General features: G+C 32.3%; 2 protein-coding genes across 6 annotated transcripts in view; both read left to right on the top strand.

Annotated features, from left to right (window-relative positions):
- The first annotated feature begins 243 nt into the window (after nt 1-243).
- Nucleotides 244-22,641, top strand: part of Nca (neurocalcin homolog) — a 138,788-nt gene continuing 116,390 nt past the window's right edge. Inside the window, exon 1 of one of the 5 annotated variants that reach the window (XM_077445698.1) lies at nt 244-350. The gene's annotated coding sequence lies outside the window, so the exon portion shown is untranslated. Of the gene's footprint in view, nt 351-575; nt 1,014-22,641 lie in introns of those variants that run through there. The other 4 variants (XM_077445700.1, XM_077445697.1, XM_077445699.1 and 1 more) reach the window with 4 other exon arrangements.
- LOC143922459 (neuronal calcium sensor 2) overlaps nt 6,644-22,641 on the top strand; it is a 126,602-nt gene continuing 110,604 nt past the window's right edge. Inside the window, exons 1-3 of the mRNA XM_077445702.1 lie at nt 6,644-6,731; nt 6,878-6,967; nt 9,513-9,571. The gene's annotated coding sequence lies outside the window, so the exon portion shown is untranslated. The remainder of the gene's footprint in view (nt 6,732-6,877; nt 6,968-9,512; nt 9,572-22,641) is intronic.

Genomic DNA, 22,641 nt, shown 5'->3' with positions numbered 1-22,641 from the left:
GCTTGTCCTGTGACTGGTTCACATATGACTAGTAATCCGTTTACCCGTTGTCTTACTTGAAATAAATAAAATGTTCATTTACCACGCGGCCCTATGCAAACCTACAATTTTCAATTTAGGACCACCAGTGACTGGTTCACATACGACTAGCAGTCCGTTTACCGAAATGAGCATGCGGGCGCTTGGTTTGCAATCGTTTGCAGCGCAGGGATTCGAGTACGATGGTCGAAGTTGGCGCCGTCAAGGCCGTCAGATTTGGTGGCGCATGTTGGCGGCAGTGCGCCAAAGGCCGCCCATTGTGCAGGTGCGCGCTATTGCGAGCCAGAGCCTCGACCGGCCGACGACAATATGTACGTAACGCACCACCCACTCGGCCACACCACCCCACACACACCACACGCCACAAACGAACGCCGCTTACATATATATATATATATATATATATATATATATATATATATATATATATATATATATATATATATATATATATATATATATATATATATATATATATATATATATATATATATATATATATATATATATATAAAATATACTATTTAAAAATCTATACGATTGTATCGTACATATACGAGGCGGGTGTGCGCGGCGTAGCGTCATGCTCGGACGAGCGGCTGTCAGAGCCATGTTTGCAAATGTCAAACGTCGAGCATATCACTCTGGCAGCCGTTCAGGCCTTCGCTGCACTCGCCCCGGATGTTGGTCGAGATCTGCTGTCAGTGTCAGTATCCGTCACCCCCTCCACCCATCCCATCCTATACCCCTCCCGCACCCCACACCCCCCCCCCCGCACTGCGTTTAATTTCAGTACGAGTTCGATAGCTGAAAGCTCGGTGGGGGGAGGAGGTGGGTGAATTTGCCTGTGTCGAGTCGGCTTTAGACCAAAGCTGTCATCGTCGATCGAAGCGTGTCGATAATAGAGTTCGTTCGGTGTAGGTACGCGTTTTGAAACGATACACATTATATATATACTTGTATACAATATATACGTAAGTATCCACATCTACATCTACATACCAACCTTCGCATTCACCTCCTGAAACAAATCATATCATCATATTTTGCCATATAAAATGTACATAATGACGAAATAATAAGTATAAAATTTGATTGTTCGTCATATGGAGAGTTGAGAAGTGATAAGATAAACTGGTCGTATAATAAATAGCATTTTTTTTTTTTTACAAATAGGTTCAATTGAATTCAGTTTCCTGCATATAAGGTGACCATTTTTTTTTTCAAATTCAAACACCGGACATTTTTTTTTCAAATTTTTTTATTTATTTGTAATATACAAAAATGGGTTACATTAGTACATACAATGTTGCAGGATATAATATTTAATTTCATCGTTGGTCATGTATACCTTATCAGAAAAGAGGAGCTCTTGTGCCTGATAAGGGAATATATTTCTAAAAACAAATTTAGAAAAATATATTTCTAAATTTGTTTATTTATTTTTTATCCATTGATCATGCACACTCGCCTTACAGATCGCTACAAAGCGACTAGTGCATTAAACAGAAGAAAAAATATGTCATTAATAATTCTTACAATAAAAACATAAATATAATGACGGTAAATTTGTTGAATACAGCCAATTTAACAGTTTTCAATTAAATTACATCTAGTTGGTTACAACCCCCCTCCCTCGTAACCGAGGTTTAAAGAATCACATTTATAAAGAAATGAATTAATTTTCTTGAATGCTCTTATAAAATTCGACACGAGGCTGGTTAAAATTATGCTTTGCAACATTCATCACTGGACTATGTATTGTTCATTTAAGTTAAAAATCGCTCGCCTAGTGCATTTGTTCGTGATAAACGGAGATTTTGCCGAAGAATTTGTATATTTTTCCATCTATTAGATTAAAAAAAATTCATTACATAAAAAGTGTACTGGTTTCATGTCTCACGTCTTGCCAAAACAGATACCGATTAATCCAGTACTGTCATTATGTAAAATCAGTATGAAAGGTCACCTTAAATTTGAATATTGTTTTTTTCATAAGCAAGCTCGAACAAAATTCAAAATTCAGAGAATCGATGTTGACAAACGATCCAAAGCGAATTGACACGAGCGTTAATGCTAATCGACAAGTTCTAAACAAGGTTATATGACTCTTCGGCTGGAGTCTAGACTACAAATCCGATTTTGCGTTTAAATTCCATTTATGTTTTAAATGAATGTTTTATTGCTGTCAATCAATCACTTTGATCGTCGATCGATCAATCATGTTTCTAATCGTCCTTTTCTCGTGTTGAGGTCAAGCTGAGGAGAGATCTTATGTTTCTCACCAATGCGTATTAGTTTCGTATTCATAAATGTCGATTTACATGATGGGGAAATAGTTTCATTTACATTTTCGAAATCGGAGTTGGAGTCGCGTTTTTTTTGTTTATATAGTTTCCACAGACAGCCCTTGTTACTAACATTGTTTAAATATATATTTTTTTTATAGTTTCTTTTGGAGTGAAATTCTTTTTACTTACCTCTTATACAGTTCTTATGGTTTCGTTTTAAAAGTTTTCGGAATATAATTTTTAATTTCGTTACCGCAATGTTTCGTAATGTAATGGATGTACATATGTATAGTATATTTATGTATTTATCATTATTGTTTTCCACTGGATGTTATCAAATTCAGCATTCAGCGTAGCGTGTGGGGCAGATGACCCTGGGCGCAGAACGCAATTGGTAATATTGGAGGGTTTTATCACATGCTTTTTAAATTGTTGGTTATTATCTGTAATTATACAATCAATGTTTATTTAATATGCAAACGAGCGCTACAAGGAAAGTTGCCATTTGCCCTATCCACTTACGAAAATGACAATATTCTCCTTTCAATTAAATTTATTATTTTGAATTTCATTTATTGCTTATTTAAATTTATTAAATGAGTAAACGGTCATTTTAATATTTCACTTTATGGACGTGTTCAAAAATTGTGAATAAAAAAATAGATAAATAAACCACCTGGCTAGGGCTCTGTTTATCAGCGATCTTTTTCTATTGCTGGAAAATTGTTTGATCCTATGAGAGAATTGCTGCTTTTCGTAGAATCAGTAATTGGTGAGGCAATTTACCGAAAACTTACATATTCGTATATGAAACTATAGCTCGTTTCAGTTAACTTAGCAGTGAGAAGAAAAAAATCGCGATTCTTATTATCAGCCAAGATGTTTTAGCAGATAAAAATCGGATATTTGGATCGTCCAATAGGAATTTGCCAACTGCCAAGTAAACTGAAATGAGTTATGTCTGCAGATTTTTCAGTCATAGAACGTCGAAAAACTCTTTGAAGATTTTGCCAACAAGAACAGTTTATTGTATAAGAAGTAAAAAGTCAACCATTCTTTTATTTTGAATCTTTTTTGTTGTTGATGTTTTTTTTTTGGTTGATGGGATTAGTTTTGAACAACATTTTTCGTAATGCATATACAATATACTATGATTCCTTAATTTCTTTTAAGATTTAAATAACAGTGTAAGCACATCTTCGGTGACATAATGGGAAATTTTTCGTAAAGTTTTCAAGGCAAACTCTCGCCAATCGGATTATTTTTAAACACTTGGGTGTTGATCAAAAATTTTTATTTACAACATTAAGTATCGTCATTTACAGCCATTAACCACCCACTGCTGGATGAAAGCCTCTCCAATGCGTTTCCATTCGCCTCCACTTTGCGCAACATTCATCTCGCCACATTTTTCTAATTTCGTCCATCCATCTTCCCTGCGGCCTTCCTTTCATCCTTATACCATTCTAGCACTTCTTTTGCCCACATTTCGTCCATTCTTGTAGCTATGCGACCCTCCCATCACCCTTTTCACTCTCTCCGCCATATCAACTACCCTTATCATACTTCTATTGCAATAATTAATTAGCAATCACCTAGCATCGATTACTAATTCTTTAAAAAATTATGATCCTCTCATAGGTAGGATAAAAAATTCCAGTTATATTTAAAATATTCAACTTTTAATGTTCTCTTTCAATTATGAGATATAATGGCAAAATTTTTATACTGAATATTATTGTTATTGAATGTATGTTTTTTTTTTAATGGAATCAAAAGTTATTTTTACAAGTCTTTTAGTAAACTTATGAAATTCGGTTAGTATTATTTTGCTTTTTTTTATATCATATTAAGAGGTTCGAAAATTGCGCGTAATAAAAATAGATTTCACACTTTTTATTACGTCATGTTGCAATATTTTCAGATATATGTTTAATGCAATAGTAACAGAGACAAAAATACATCAACAACTCCAGTGGTGAATATTAAGCTTCCCATAATAATAAAATCGATACTGAAGGCGTAAATTCACCGAACAAACTCTACGAACTGCAGTCAATCCTAGTGCAACTTCAATCCATCAGACGCTGTATTTAATTTGAATTATTTCATTTTAGAATCGTAAATGTATGTAAATTCGTTTAGGTCGGAGAATTATTGCAAACGTGTGACATTGACAGCGTATAATATATCGATATTTTTTCCTTGTTTACACTCGCTTTGTATTAGACGTGATTGCTATTTATACAATAGAAATGGTGTTTTCAATGTGAATTTGTTTTTTTTAATTCCAATAAATGTTTTGTTGTTCGAGTTATCGGTACTTCTTGGTTATAAGGGCGCACCGAGCTTATTCCCTCTGCTATAAGGCAATACTGCTCTCCACCAGGACATGTGTATGTGAAATTCATAGACGTAGTACATATGTATAGTTAAAATAATTGGGAGAAGCGTTTTCGATTTTTTTATCGATATAAATAACGACAATTTCTGCTTACATACCACTTGAAAATGCCGTCTGGTTGTAAGTATGTGTGACAGCCGCTCGATGAAACCGTATAATTAAGGAGTACCGATTTATTTAATAGTATAATATATTTACAGAAAGCGTTTAAATTTTGCTATCAAGATTTCATGTCTCCAAGAACACCGTATTGGCATATTTTTAATGACTTTCAGTAAAATATGCTGTGCTGATGGAGTTAAAGTGCACAAGTTTTTCCATTTTAGTCATAAAGCCAATTTATTTTTCTTATACATATGTATATATACATACATATTAAATGAAAGCTTTTAAAAATATTTTTATTTTTAAAAATACTTTTTTCCAAAGATTTTTATGTACCAAAAAGTTTTACATGAAAAATCCAAACCCATAATCGTGCAAAATAAATTTTATTTTAAATTTGAAACATACTCAAACACACTCATACATACATACGTTTGTTTTATTTATTATAGTTTTGATTTCGATTTTTAAATGTATGTGTATTAATTGTAAATTATTTGAAATTTGTTTCTATGGTGTGTTGAATTTTTTTTTAGGAAACATCTGTTAGTCTATATTTCAAGTTGACTCTCGATGAGTCTTTGTGTAATGTACAAATTTCGAGAATTTGTTACGGTTAAAGTGGGATTGTTATACATAATTTAACTGTCACGTACATATATGTACGTGTGTATTCGCTGAATTCTATCACTAATCGAGCGTCGTATTCAGCAAATGGGGAGTAGCAAATTTTACGATGAAAGGTAGTACTCGTAGTTCTAATAAATTATCACATAGATGAGCCCAATGCTAGTAATCTCACTCGACTTCTTTCAATGACTTGCAAACGCATGGTTTTTGAGTTGACGACTGTCCAAAATACACATTTTTTTACCTTCTCTCCTCACGTTGATGAATTTCCAAAGATTTTCTCCTTTTTATTTGAGTTGTTTAGTGGAGCTGGATGAGACTTTTTGTTTTAAACGATGTATATTTTATTTTTTTGTTCAAGTTCTTATCACTCATTGTGTGCACAACTGATTTACTTTTATTGGCATTACTATTAATCAATTCAAGAACACTTTCCAACAACACTGTTACCCCCTGAAATATTCTATTAACTAAGACTATTAGTGTGATTTTTATAAATACATTTTCAAATATGTTGTGTGTTTTTCGATGGCATTTTATCATGAGAGCGTGTCGGTCAGTGTAAACATTTGATTTTACTGTTTTTTGATTGAATTATTCAAGATCTGTGAGACTAATCTGTTTAATCATTCTTTGTTTATATTTTATTAAATCTTTCTATGAAAACTTTTTTCGAATAAAAATTGTTCTAACAATTTAAATGCTGTGAATTTTTTTCAACTTCAATTCAATAATGTGAAATCTAATTATTTTCTTGTAGCATTTAAATAGTTACCGATTCATAAATATTTGAATGTGTAATAAATGAAGCAAAATTTTAATAAAGCCTCACTAATGAATTTCTTATGATTCATTTTTAAGTAAGTTTTTTTTATATACATATACTATATATTCATAAATTCCATTTAATGTGATATTGTGATCGTTTCTTTGTTGTCTTTTTATTACACCTCTTTTTAAAATATTATATTATAACATTGTATTTTGTAATTTTAATTTAATAATTTATGCAATTATGGATTTAAAAAAAATATATATCGATTTTCAATTATTATATACAGATTGAAAACCATAGAATGTTTTGCATGTAATTTTGAATTGAAATAGTGTATAATTTACCAAGTTTCTCACTGTAGAATATTTGTAATATTTCATTTTATTTGTTGTACATAAGATTTTGTTGAAATGTATTCAAACACTTCGAGAGATTTCAAAGAATCACAGCCTGAAAACTTGATTTACCGACTGGGGAACACTAACAGGTGAGTTGTTTCTAAAACTATCGATTTAAAACTTATTCTATTACAATTAAAATGAGCGTATTAAATTATTAATACATTTTTGTATGAAATACATAATTTTGAAATTTAAAAATTTGTAATAATGTTTTTCTTTTCTTTTTTTTCAGCTTTTCTGCTCACAAATGTGTAACTGAATTGCTGTATAAATATTGTAAATCACATTATGTAACCGGTTGAAATTTCTACAAAAACTTGAAGTAAGACATACACATATTTATACATTTATAACATCAATGCTGCTCGTTTATTATTAGGTAGCCTAATTTAGACAAAGCAAAGAAACAGATGAAAATTTAAATTAAATTCTGCTTCTGATTTAGACATACGTTAGCCCTATATATATGTATATATATATATGTACATAATGTTGAAAATACATTTACGTACGATTGCTATTGTGCTACCTAATAATCTGCAAGTGGCATCTTGACATTTCAATATTTCTCTCCTTTATATTTAGTATCACTATTGTGAATAAACTTGAAATATGCATATGCATGTTACTTATAGTGCAGTGACCTGGCGTTCTGGATTGGGGGGGGGCCGATAAAGTGTGTTTGTTTTGCATTTCGTTTTCCTCTGGTTCGGAATCGCAACGAGAAATATGTAATATAGTCATGTTTAAATTTCATTATGCATGCTTTTCCAAAATATGTTCTGTGCAATATTAACTCATCATGAGCCGTAAACACATGCACTGTGTTTTTAATCAAATTTTATTCAAAAGTCGTCAACACAGCACAGCATGTGTTTTTAAATTCTCCAAACTACATCCAAAAATAAGATTTATTTTCAAACTTCCATTCATAGATATTCATATCGACATATCTTTATCCAATATACAAAATATCGATAAACAAATTTAAAAATTTACATATTTCTCTAAGTTAAAGCTTTGGTATTTGAAAAAAAATGTTGAAAACCCCCGGCTGATAAAAAAAACATTATTATTTACTCCTATTTCCATGTAAAATTCTGGCTTATCTTTTATTTCCAAGAAATTTATCGATCGAAAAGATTTCAAATCCTAGATATCAACATTGACTGTTTTTTTCTCACGTAGTATTCCTCTTAAATTGAATGATCTATAAGATAGATATCGTTTATTATGTGAAAATAAAATACATTGAAATGTATATAAATTTTATTCAAAATTGAATACAACATCACCTCAATTTGAGAAATACTGATCCGATAATTTATAAAGTTGAAGATAATAATTGTAAAGTAACTGTATTACAATTGTCAACTTAATTGATAGACAAGTTTTGAAATTATGTTTAATTTACAATTCCTATTATTTTTACCGTTATTTGGCAAAAAATCATTTCCAATTTCGGAATATTCGGGCAGTCCATAATGAGTTATTGTTTTCGACAAACAATTATGTAAATGTTTCGCCTGCAACACCGTTCTATAAATGTTTTATTAAATAAAAATGTATTCAAAAAGTTTGGAAAACACTGTTTATTATTTTTCTAGTATTATTATGTTATAAGTAGAGTACGGACCCAAGGCGCGCCGCTCATTGTTCAATTGTTGTAAATGCTTTGTAAAAAAGGTTCGGCAAACCTTTAACAATGCATTTACAACATTTGAACAATGAACGGCGCGCTCTGGGTCCGGGCTTTAGTTATAAGTAGACTGCGGATAGAGACAGTGCTTTTTCCAGGAATCGGGGCGGTCTGGTTCTATTTACAAAGCTAGAGTACAAACAAAAAGGTTGGGCGAACCTTTTACAACAATTGAAAAATAAACGGCGCGCTGTGGATCCGGCCACTACTTATAAGTAAAGAACGGACCCAGAGCGCGCCGTTCATTGTTCATATGTTGTAAATGCATTTTTAAAGGTTTGCCAAACCTTTTTTACAAAGCATTTACAATAATTGAACAATAGACGGCGCGCTCTGGGTCCGCGCTTTAGTTATAAGTAGAGGTAGGTAGATAGTCACAGTGCTATCCATTATTCCATTGTTGTAAATCCTTTGTAAAAAAGGTTCGGCAAACCTTAAACAATGCATTTACAACCTTTGAACAATACGCGGCACCTTCTGGGTCCGGTGACTAGTTATAAGTAGTCACCGGACCCAGAAGGTGCCGCGTATTGTTCAAAGGTTGTAAATGCATTGTTAAAGGTTTGCCGAACCTTTTTTACAAAGGATTTACAACAATGGAACAATGGATAGCACTGTGACTATCCTACCTATAGTTATAAGTAGTGGTGGATCCACAGCGCGCCATTTATTGTTCAATTGTTGTAAATACTATTGTTCAATTGTTGTAAATGGTTCGCCCAACCTCTTTTTTGTACTCTAGCTTTGTAAATAGAACCAGACCGCTCCGATTCCTGGAAAAAGCACTGTCTCTATCCGCAGTCTAGTTATAAGATGCTTTCCTTTATTTCAGTTAGGCTATGCTTCTTATATATGTTCATCAATAATCTGGAACTAAGCATATGATATAAATATCGGCATTCAATGTTGTTTATTGGAGAAAATATCGAATTGTTTCAAAACTTAATGACTTATTACAAAAATATTGCTGTATTGTATGTATGTATGTGCGTCACGTTAATCTCAGATATAGTGATTTTTTTCCTTTACTAAGTTTGCGGGCGTTTGGCAATGAATTGGCGTCAAATTGAATGTAAATAAATAATTTCATGTCATGTGTATTAAGTTTACTTCAATCATTGTTACCTATATTACTTTTGGTATTAACAACTTACGTTTTCTTTTCCAGACCAACATGGATCTCAAGTTAGATCTGCGGTGATGTGGAACTAATTTGATTGATCGAAGGTAAGACATAAAATCATTTATCCACAACCAAAATTCGTTGATTTACTTTTGAACGTTTATTGGATAATTTTTACAACCTTTTTTTTTACTTTTCGTTATTGTCTATTTTTAAGAAAGACAATATTTGTAACCAAAAACTATATTTATTTAGACCATAGGTTCCCAAACTTTTTTCCCCCGTGGACCCCTAGCCCAGTATTTTATCCTTCGTGGACCCCCTCCCCCAGGATGCCTAATAGTGAAATTTTCTAATTTTTTAAAAATACAAATATGAACACACTGTGATAGGTTTTTTTTGTATAGTGCACAATTGTAAAAAAAAATATGTATATTTTTTATTCTTATATTTATTGAATTTTTTTTAATGAAAATGAACAAATCAAAACACAATAAAATTCTTACATAAAATAATAAATTCTATTAATGAGAGGGATGAACCTGATGCTCTGATATCAATTGGTCAATATTTGGGTTCAAATTTGTAAGGTACAGTCATAAATCTCCACGTTCAGTGATTTGCAACCGATTTCTTTTTATCGTAAGAAAATTGGTAACTGCGCTTAAACCTCTATCCACGAGGTACGAAGAAGGAAATGCTATCAAAAACTTTCTTGCGATAGCCCACAATACAGGATAAGCAACAGGGAAATCTTTCAGCAGCCAGAACTGCTGGTAACCCTTTCTAAACTGTACCTTAAGTTCTTAAGTATTTAAACCCGCATTATTTTGATTAAATTTGATTCCATTGATTCCGGTCCGCGGACCCCCATTATTTTTTCCTCCTGTCAGGGACCCCCTGGCAATCCTCACAGACCCCGGGGATCCGTACGGACCACTTTGGGAACCTCTGATTTAGACTAATAAATGATGAATTAAATTTTGTATGGAGATCCTGGGTTTATTTGTCATTTATTTACTTAATTCTTCTAGTAAATTTATTATATATGATAGATGCAATTATTATAAAAAAATATTCTTTAGTACTTTACATACAGTTGAAAAGTTATAGCATTTTAATAGCAATAACTGTTATCCTTTTTGTTCATGTTTTTATTTATCGAATTTGGGATTGTTCATTACAGTTTATAATTGTGTTGTAGCTTTTGAATGTTATAAACAGTATTTCCTAAATACACGTATTATTTACATACATTGTACTCTCAATTATCTGGGCCAATGCTGGGGAGTACGAGACCGTATAATGCGAAGTATCAATTTTTTATATCGTTTCTGTTTGTATTGACGATAGAAACAATATCTGCATCACTCGTGCATTGAAAACCCGGATCATTTGAGTCGCAATCAAACTACTTCTTAGATGTTTTCCCAATTATTATTTTCAAAGCATTTTAAATTTTCCATTAATCTGTATATTTCAGATTTATCACTTGCCTCGATCTTTTCACAATTTGAGAAATCTATTTCCACGTTAAGAAGAATCTGTATCCATGATCGAACCCGTGTTATTGGTTTAACTTTCGACCAAGATTTTGCTATGCTCCAATACACTCATCTTTTTCCAGAAATTGATCAAGTCATCATCTTCCTCAGCAAGAGTTTAAAGAAGACCATTACGGCAGTACTGTTTAATTGATGACATGACATGGTCCATGGGTTGAATTACACTGTTCGACACGAAAAATGTTTCAGAGACAGGATATGACTTTTCTTATAGATCTATGCCCAGTGAACACGAATCTGGTAATAAAAAGTGTTGATTGGCTCGAGATTCGGAGATATATGTGTTTTTTAAATCGCGCGATTTTTCTATATCTTGGTGTTGTTCGGTCGATTTCTCAAAATCTGTTAATTTTCTGTTCAAAATGAATATTGGAATCTATAGTCGGGTATTTTATCTTTTATTTTCATTTGTAGTACTTTTCAGCTTTCAAATCTCTCAAACTCAAACTTCAAAGTAATTTTGACTTTTGATTTGAACTGGACGACTACTTAGAGAGATTTGAAAGCTGAAAAGTACTACAAATGAAAGATAAAATACCCGACTCTAGATTCCAATATTCATTTTGAACAGAAAATTAGCAGATTTTGAGAAATCGACCGAACAACACCAAGATATAGAAAAATCGCGCGATTTATAAAACACATATATCTCCGAATCTCGAGCCAATCAACACTTTTTATTACCAGATTCGTGTTCACTGGGCATAGATCTATAAGAAAAGTCATATCCCGTCTCTGAAACATTTTAAAAGTCGTCATTTGTCGAACAGTGTTATTAGACTTGCAACATTAGCCAGTAAAGATTTTCTTTGTTTTTAATATAGTTTCATTCAGATGAGAAGGCGCATCTATTAACAATACTGTTTTCAGTGGCAACCCTTTATTTTGTAAAAAACCTCTTACTTCAGAAACCCATTTAGTCTCGAACTAATATTAGAAGATCTCTCTATCCACCCATACTCTTTTTGGTTATAATAATCAACATGAAGATTTTTTTATTTCAGTCCCCTTAAATGATTTAGGTTTTTTTTTGGTTTTGCAAATTTATAAAAATTTTACTTTATGAGTTCCTGATGTACGTACTTCCTCAACACATGACTGGTAATACGCTCTTTAGATGATTTGTGTCTGAGAGTGGAGTTTTATTTTGACGAAGCAAGCTTTTTCGTTGAAAACACTTCCTATATAAGCCTGTCCCATCTGCATTATAGATTTGATCGGGTTGCAAATATTATTGAAATTCGATGCAGAATTTATCAGCGGCTTCAACGGTATTGTACATAAGTTCCAAAATACCATATTGTTGCTAAAATGTAGGTTTTTGTTTTATAGCGTGTACAATTTTACATACGTATGATTCTTGCGTTTATTTGTTACGGTACCTTCTGAATTTTTGCAGAGTATAGATCTAAAATTTTGCGTGATTGCTATAGTTTATAATGTAATCAAATATATAACTGAATACGTATCTAATAAAAAAACCCTGTGAAAAACTCCCACTGATCAACCAAAGCTCCAAATTTACGCGTTTGCCATTTGAGTTTGATTTATATGTTGCAACAGACGCGTATTTTTATTCAAAAATATTAAAAATTAAAAAAACATATATATTTTAAGCACAAGTAATCTGCACCCCGATAATCGAGAGTACACTGTATATATATATATGTAATAGGTACATGTGTAGTAGATGTAATATAAGTTAAGACTCAATTCTACTCGGCATTTTTCTGCTTTTGAACTCAATAAATTAGTTACAAATCGAAAAAGTATTCTATATAAAAATATAAAAAAGCTTATTCGCTATTTCTTCGTCGTCCTTGCTATTCTCCCATGTGTGTTTATTTTCTAATATTGAAAAAAATCTTCTTGAAATTGCGATTGCGTATATCGAAGTTCATAGATATATTTTAACTATTTAAGCAATTCATAGATATATTTTAACTGAATTTCCATTTTCATTTAAATTTTATATAATGTAAGACATTATTTAATATAATTTAAATCAGCAAACGCTAATTGGTGGTCTGTAGAAAAGTCTGGACATTTTTTTCATTTTTTATATTCCATTAATAATAAGATAAAAATAATACTTCGAATTAATATTTTTGCCTTTTCTATTGATTGCACGATATTCAACAAACTGTATTAAATACATATGTAGATGCAGCGTGATGTCAGGGTAGTTTTATGTAGTAAATTTTCATTCAATTTTCAACAACATACTATAGGTATATTTATGCCAAAAGACATTTTCGCCTGTCAGAGCAATTAAACACGGTCTCTGCTTTAAATAAAAACTGCTTCAATCATATTGCTCAATTATAAGTTCACGTTGTGTTATAAAATCTCATAATTTCATAGTTCCCAGGTAGTTTTTGATTTGGAGCATTCGTTTCTTTTTATGGAATTTATGAGTGTTAACTATAATTTACATTACACTATTTTGTATAATAAAATGCTTCTCACTAGGTAACATATTTTAGCTTCTCAATAGAAAAGTAATGAGATATTAAAAAATTTCGTTTGCGGCGCTCAACACAATATTATTTTCTGGCCACAATTTTTGAAAATTTCAGTTTGTACTAATTTAAACTAGCACTTCATATGGTCTGGAACTATTATTGTATTTAAAATATACATTTAGGCGTGACCAATTTCGAACTTTCCATCAAGGCTTACACCGGAAGTTATATGTTCATTATTTTACAAATGTATTTTTTTTTTCAAAAAATTAACATATAGATATAAGTGGTCCGTGGGATTTATAAATTATAAATTAAGTGAGGTCCGAAAGGTGTCGATCACTAAAATCATACCATTAGTACCATCAAATGAAATAGCAGTTTTCATTTTATTTGTATTAAAAGATAAATTTTATGTTTCCATTTATAGTAAAATTTCATAGTTTGCTGATGAAAAGAAATCACCTGAATAGCTTTGAATAGCTGATGATTAGCTTCGGTGACTTCATCGTTACCCACTCTCTTTAATAAATAAATTTGATTATAATCTAATAAAGAATCTTTTACAGTCAGCCTTACACTCTGATAAGATCAAATTAATATATGGACAGTAATATTAATAATGCTGGTTGTAGGAAAAGCTGAAGTGTTGATTATAAATCTTTTTAAACGTGTATGTTCAAACCTGGATTGAAAAAATAAATAAAATTAAAATTTTTACATCAATGAAATTGATAAAAAAAATTATCAATTTAAAAATAAAGTTCGATTTTTTCGTCGTAATGTGAAGACTTTCATTTTGTAATAAATTTTACTATGCATATTTTCGTATTATAAATAAAAAACACCCTCTAATATTTATACCGCTTTTAAAAGATATATATATATATATATATATATATATATATATATATATATATATATATATATATATATATATATATATATATATATATATATATATATATATATATATATATATATATATATTATATATTAAAAGCTTTTATTTAAGATTTAAGCATGTGTATCTCTTCCTCTGGTAACCCTTTGTTGGGAGACCAACCCCTAATGTGACGGTAACTACACCACCTCTTCACATACATACATACTCGTAGGTGTATATATTTTAATTTAAAATTTGACACTCGTTGCTGTGAATATTATTTTTTCTGGTCTCGTTAAAATCTCCCAGAGGAGACTCACAACAACCCCTCGGCATTGCAAATACCTTCATAATTGGGGGCGAAATGAAAATTAAAGGGAAAATGCGCGCATATACATACATATTTATATGACGTAATATACATACATATGTATATGACGTCATATACATACATATGTATATGATGTCACAAATGTATATACATATATGTAAATATGTAAGTCATATATGTATGTATATACATATATTTAAATATGTACGTCATATATGTATTTACATATATGTAAATATGTACGTCATATATGTATATACATATATATAAATATGTACGTCATATATGTATATACATATATGTAAATATGTACGTCATATATGTATACATATATGTAAATATGTACGTCATATATGTATATACATATGTATATGTAAATATGTACGTCATATATATACGTCAAAAAGTATCAAATAAATTTATTCGCATTTATGAAATTATCATGTAGATATGACCGACAATTTCAATACAGTAATTATTTTTAAAAACGCATTTGAAACTTATTGAAAAAAATGATTTTGCGCTGAATAGTCCATGTGCTGAATTGTCATCCGCTGAGTTGTCTGCGCCGAAAGGTCGGCGCTAAGTTGGTTTGCGCTGATTTGTCGTGCCACCATCATAGAGTGCACCACGGTAAAATTCTGAACGGCATATATAATGCGAATAAATGCTGACCCTCAATTTGTGGAAGAGCTGATGTAGAACCGTCCAATTTTCCGGCAAATTTTCAATTTTCGCTCTGCTTTTATGTATATTGATACTTTTTTTTATCGCTATTGTATATTTCCAGCGAATTTTCAAAGCTACATAAAACGATTTTCTCCAGTCATTCTTCCTGCGCCATTTATTCTTGTTCGCGCGATAAAGGAGGAAAAGTTCGATTGATGATGTCCGAATTGTATAATTTCAGTTGCGGTCGTTTATCATACAACTTTTTCATCCATCGTAATATAAATCAGTGTTTGTGGTTGTAACTGTCCTATGTGTGGTTCTTTATTTTGCTACATATAATTTCCTTTTGATGAAATGTCGTAAATGGTGGTGGAATTGTGATTCGAAACTGCGCAATTTCTTATAGAATTTCCCAATATTAAATTTTCGTAGCGTTCGATTTTGTTTCAATAGTTTCTGAAGCATCTACATATATGTATGTTTGTCTGTAGTAGCTTACGAGAGTTCAGATTAAAATTTTAATCTATGTATGTATTCCGTTTAAAAGAACATTTGGGTGTATTTTTTCGATTATAGCTTTTCCCAAAGATAGCACTCCTTTTTTATTTTCTCTTTTCAAATTGACAAATATGAATTACCACTCTTGTTTCATTTCGGCAAAAGTGCGAATAATTTTTTGTAAAAATATTGCTCACCCATCTGTAATGTTTTCTGATTGTAATGTTCTTTCTGTCGTGATATTATTAAATATGCACACGATATTTGATTAAGATATTTTTTTTTTCGTTGCTCATCTTTCTAAAAATGTACCAAAATAATAATATTATGATAGCTTAAAATTATTGCGTGAAAATTTACGATATAAAACCGTATTAAAATTGTTCAGCCATTCTGCTGTCGATCACAGAGATATATTTAAATCCGCATTTTTGTTTCAATTTACTTTTTTAACATTTGATTTTTTTTCCGTTCGATTTCAACGTGCACTATTCAATTATGGATATTGTATTCGAATGACGTATGTAGACTTGTTGACAATTCGAACTTTGTATTGGCATTCCAATATAATGCAGTATTGATTCTCATTCCGAACGTGTCGATGGGAAGTTTTGTGCATTTAGTAAAAAAAACACGTTCGAACAAATGCATTTGTTCGATGAGTTTTCGTAGCGTCCTTTATGAAGAAATTGATCGACCCCTTCTACTGGGAATTGATTAAAATTTTAAACTACCTTTTGGAAATTTGATACCTCTATAAGCAGCACAGTGGATTCTTCTTGGAAAATAAAAAAAAGGTGTATTGCTTTGCGAAAAGCTTTAGGATTAACAATTTTATTACGAAACTTCATACAAAATTTTTGGACATCTTTGACGCAATACTGTAATTCACCGGGCCTACTTATTATTATTGAAGGACGTCAACAATATTTGTAATTCCAACCACATTCTATTTCGCCATCTCTGATATGTATGTATGTACTCTCACTGTATGTATTACCTGTAGTTCTTCGTCAAAAAACACATATACATATGTGATTATGACAGCAGTGAAATCATAATTAATCTGACGTCTCAGTGTATTCATATCCAATTAATTACACATTCATTGAGTATAGTTATATTTTCACTACGGAAATTACATATTCGCTGGCCCCTATTAGTGAAGATTATAATTAAATGATAGTGAAATACCAACTTAAGATTTTTTACGGAATCCTTTATGATTCAATAATCAATTGGTATTACGTACCATGAAAATAAAGTTTCTGATTACAACGACCCGAATGACGTTTTTTCATTCACCCCATACTATTATATATGAAACACATATGTACATGTATTATCGTCGAAATAGATGACTTTAATTTCATTTTAAATTTTGAGTTCACTTATTTTAATTTTTTTTTTCAACTAGTTTTAATAAATTAAGTTATTAATTATAAATATTATAATTTCACTGACAATAATAGTTTCATAAAAATATTTTTGTATAAAATACTATTGGTTTTACCCGCTTTCGCTCGGTATTTGTAGTACAGAGTGTCTCAAAAGAAAGTTTATAATTGAATTCAGAGCGTTATGTGGAGATGTTAGACGACTTCTTGGTGCCTGAACTGCAAAACTTTCCTGGCTATAATCAAAGAACATGTTTCCAGCAGGACGGAGCAACGTCACATACGTCCAATACGTCTCTGCCACGAGTTCTTGAAATTTTCTCAGGCAAATTGATCTGGAGAGGTGACAATAATCTAATAGTAAACATTCATTTGTTTTTTTATTAAATTTATTTAATTCAACGACATTGGAATCTGTTTTCAATGTTCCTAACAAACCTTACACACATATGTAGTTACAAAGTCCTTTTTGAAATTATATATTAGATACAACCTCCTGTTCAAGCGGATGAAAGTTCGAGAAAACGAGTCTAGAGACATTTGAAGTCGGTTGAACGGAGCGCACCGATATAAATGCATGTATATACATATATACATGCATTTATATCGGTGCGCTCCGTTCTTCCGACTACTATATTATGATATACTAGTTTTATGCCCGTTGAAATTTCAACGGGTGCTTTCGGATTGATACATGATTTAAAATAAAGTTACAATATGAATAGTAATAATTAATCGGAATCGGAACTGAAACAGTAATTTTAAAACTAAACTAAATAATTCATGTGTAAGGTCGAAGACAACTGTAAAGCTGCTTTATTCTAATTTTTAATTTAATGCCTACAAAAGTTTAGCTATTATAATAAGTAAACAAAATGTAATATTTTCCGGTTATAAACAAACGATCATTGACCTCGTAACGTGGAATATTGCTATTACACATAATACATCTATAATGTGCATTTAGGCCACATTTTCTGGGCGAGATGGTAGCCGACTGGTAGCCAATTGGCGACCCGGGATCGACACCTCGTCGCGCCTGCGAAAAATAAAATCAATTTTATTTTTCAAAAATACAATTAATTTGAATTTAATTAAAATATATATGTATATTTATGAAAACAAAAAAAAATGGTTCAAAACCTCGCTAAATAAAATTATTATAATTACATATTTTTATATGGCGATAACGAAAAATTCAATTAATGTTTTAAAAAAAGGCCAATTGAAGAAGTGACTTTGGCGTCGTGGTTGAGACCGTGAAACTCAGTTAGACCTATATGAGGCTATTTGAGATCGCGGGTTCGATACGCGGCAAAGCCTCGACGAAACGAATTTATACAAAGCTTAGGCTTTTTATCGATTAATTATGTTCGCCTAGCGTTAGGACACACACACACACACAGATTAGCGTCTTTATGTATATAATACATATTTTTTTAGTAACCTCTTAGTTCAGAATCGATTTTTTTTATTTTAATATCGACATTTAAAAAGCTACAGTCTTTTTTACGGCCTGCTAGCGCTCGTATCTTTCGACACCCCACCCCTTATCGATGGCTCTTAGGGACAGAATTCCCGTTGAGTTTTCCGTGCTCGTCGTCGACCTCTCCCGCTCGTGATGGATCCGGGTGCGTTAATACTTGATGAAAATGATAGCGACCTGGATCCGGATTGGCGCCACAACCTTCCACGGCACATTATTGCCGGGGGTCTCCCCGTACCCCGCTCGATCGATATAGCGTGAGGGCCCAGCCCTTGGCCTCCCCCTGTGCCCACCGGCCGCCTGCCCCTCTGTTGGGTCTCACCATCCCGCCCCTCCCCATCCACCCGCCCACCCACCCTCGGCTCGCGTTAAATTTGCCACGCCGGTTCCGTTCTGCACTTGCACAATCGTCGTGGCTTTATATTAATTCCTCATGTCACGCAGCTCCAGCGACAACTTATCGCGGTGTGCCGGTAGATGGATGGATGGATGGGTGAGGTGGCCATACCAGCTTCGAGATAAAACCGCATCAGCTCTACGCCCAGAGCCATTCATATGTAGAAACATGCTAACATTTATCTATGATCGTTTTTTTTTTTTTGCCGCCTTTTTCGCCATGGCCATGCTAGGCCACTGAACCTTTTGGGCCACTAGTCTATAAAATAACTGGAGGTCACAAAGTTTATTATTTTTGGAAAATCTACTTATTTATTTATAAAAAATGTACATGCAGTATTATAATATTATACATATCATCGACACCAAAAAAGTTCCTTAAAATAAATTTTAAACGGGTACCATTTATCGGCCCGGCAAATAAAAATAATGCCCCTCTCTAAAATAGCTCGCACGGCAGATTCGGTTTTCGCCCGGCAAATCAAACGTCAAATGGGTTGATAAATACCGACCCTAACAACCTAATTTTACATGAATTGGGCCAACCCTTACTTAACCTAACCTAACCTAACCATTGAATAAATAAGTGTTGGCTGCTAAGATATTACGATTACCCAGTGAAAATGTAACTGGTTATGTTTTCACTGAATCGTCAAATTTTATTTTTGTTACTGGCAATCTGTTTGACGTTTAATTTGCCGGGCGAACGTCGATTCTCTCGTGCGAGCTATTTTAGAAATGTTAATTTGACATTAAATGTCGTTTTGACATTTATCGTGTAATTTATTTTACAGCCGTGCCAAAAATATTGTCTCATTGTAAACAGTAATATTAATTTAATAAAAACAAAGATTAAAAGGTTTGAATATTGAGAGATATGGGACATTAAGAATGGGAATTTTAAATTAGGCTTGTAAAAATGACCTAATGATAAAAACTTAAAGGAAGACAAGTTACAATGAAATTTATCAACATGGGGGAATGTTATTAAGAAAATGGGGGGGCGGGGGGCTAAATACTTATTAAAAAATATATTGTTACAATCCGTGTGTGGTATATTTTACAATCCCGTTTAATTTATGAATTCGGCTAGTATTTTATATTACATATATATATACTTGAATTATAACTCGCCCGTCTTTAGTAATACCGTAAAATTTGGTCATATATGTACATATGTTGTAAATGGTTTCCTTTTACCTATGAACTCTGATTTTCCAAATGTGGGCTTGCCTTAATGAAAAGTGGACCGATACGAATGTCCCGATTTGAAAGGCTTGGGATTGGTCAGTGGCGTCGAGAGGTCTCTCGCTTTTAACTTAATCTGATGGTAGAAAACACAGTAATTTAAGTTGAGTCAGATTCATTAGTAATTGGCGTGTAAGTAGAATTTTTTTCTTCGTACTTACTGCCTATCCGATTCGATAGGCAGTAAAAGTATTGAAAGATTTTTATACGTTATTGAAACGAAAAATCGGTTCGAATTATTTCTTAGACTACTAAGACTATTTTAATCAATATTTATGTACAATAGACCGTTGACTGTACGTACATATATGTATCTACTATCAACATGTATTGTATACTTGTGGTTTTGCCCGGCTTCGCTCGGTATTTGTAATATAAACCGTATAAACATCGCTAATCTAATAGTAAACATTTTATTAAATTTAATTGAATAGTTTTATTTTATTTAAATTTATTTGAATATTCATTTGTTTTTTTAATAGATTTCAAGTCACGGATCCTAAGAACCAAAAATAGTTACATACAAAGTCTCTTTCGAAATTATATATTAGATGAATTTTAGACCAAGCACAACAGTATACTTTCGCCAATTTATACACATGGCTGGCTGAATTAATTACATATTTCGCTTTTCATTGCCGATTTGTAATTACGCCCTGTCATCACTTCAGCACTTTACGACCCAAACGCTGCTTATCAATACCGTATTACATTCGGCTTGGTACTCCGGGATAGACACTTCGGTCGCTCCTAAACCCAGTAAAATATCATATCACTCGCCACGTCCATACGAAATGTGCAATCGATATTTTATTCGACGGTTGCGAAACTTCAAGGTGGCGATGACGTCAGCCACAGCGCAATAAACAAAGCGTTACATTATATTCGCCCCGCGGTTCACCGTCAATCATTCCGCAAACTCCAGAGACCCGTCCCACGCTGAATTATCAAAGTGCAGAGAGAGAGTTTTAAGTGCGGTCAAAATTGCATGAGGGACTAGCTCATGCATTTGCCATGCCCGCAATTCGAATCCGGGTCGGCTAAGGGTTGAACGCTTAGGGGTCGCGGCTTGTGTCGGTGTTGGGTATTAGCGGCGATTATTGCAACGTTCGTAAGCGCATTAGGTATATTGCTTGGTTAAACGCGATAAATTGCTCCACCGTACATATGTAGGTGGATTTATGAAAGCTGGCCGCAAGCAACTTACGCGTATACGGGGAGCCGATGCACTGCTGTCATATGGGGGATTAAATTTATGTGGAATAATATGACACGCAGTCGTTTAACACTGAAATTTGTAGTGATATTACACGTGTGTATTTTAATAATATTATTATGTACTAGTATTGTGCCCGTTGATATCTCAACGGGTGGTTTCGGAAAAGGAATTGATTATATGTCATCGCAATATTGTAATATGGCACCAATTCTGTGCATTTTTAGTCCGTCTATCACTAAGAAACATTATTATCAAAATATGATAAGCCCGATGAAATATCATCGCTTGGGTATATATAGCCAGTGATGTGCTACTAAAATTCTATAAACCGGTTCGAACCGATCCAATTTTTTTTTTCAAATTAAAAAGGAAAAATATCTACTTAATCGTCATTAAGTCTGATATGTATCTAACATTTAAATTTGCCCTTTTTTCTGAACAAATAGTATTCATGAGCGAAAATCCTCGTTCCGCCTCTGCAGAGCTTATTGCGATTGTATTAATAATATTTTTATCAATTTCATCGCGATTATCTCTTAAAATATTATCAATATATTCTCTGAAATCATTTACATTTATTTTGAACTTAATGATTTCACTTAGAATCCTAATTTTCTCTTCGCCAGCCCTAATAAAGAAAAATATTTAAAAAAGTATCTTTTGCGTTTTTTAAGAACCAGCTCTCTGAACCCAAATTATTTTAGCAACCGGCTCGATAGAGCCGGTGCGAACCCATAGCAGCACATCACTGGTAATAGCATATTAGGTTATTCAATTAAAAAAAAATTAAAAGAAATATGTCGGGCATATATTCGATTTGCATCGCGGTCGTATGTTTTTTTTTTTTCAAATATATTTATATGTATTTGTATAATATGAAAAAAAAGCCTCCGCTGTTAAAGTCCACGCCGCTGGTTATATATTTGTACCAAAATCTTAATCTTTTTACTTACCTCCTTTTTATGTACATATACATATATATCCATCAAATATAAATTCTAATCTTTAAGA

Source organism: Arctopsyche grandis, chromosome 2 (genome assembly GCF_051622035.1).
Source record: "Arctopsyche grandis isolate Sample6627 chromosome 2, ASM5162203v2, whole genome shotgun sequence".
NCBI classification, from domain to species: Eukaryota; Metazoa; Arthropoda; class Insecta; order Trichoptera; family Hydropsychidae; genus Arctopsyche; species Arctopsyche grandis.
This window is presented reverse-complemented; position numbering and strand designations above follow the sequence as displayed.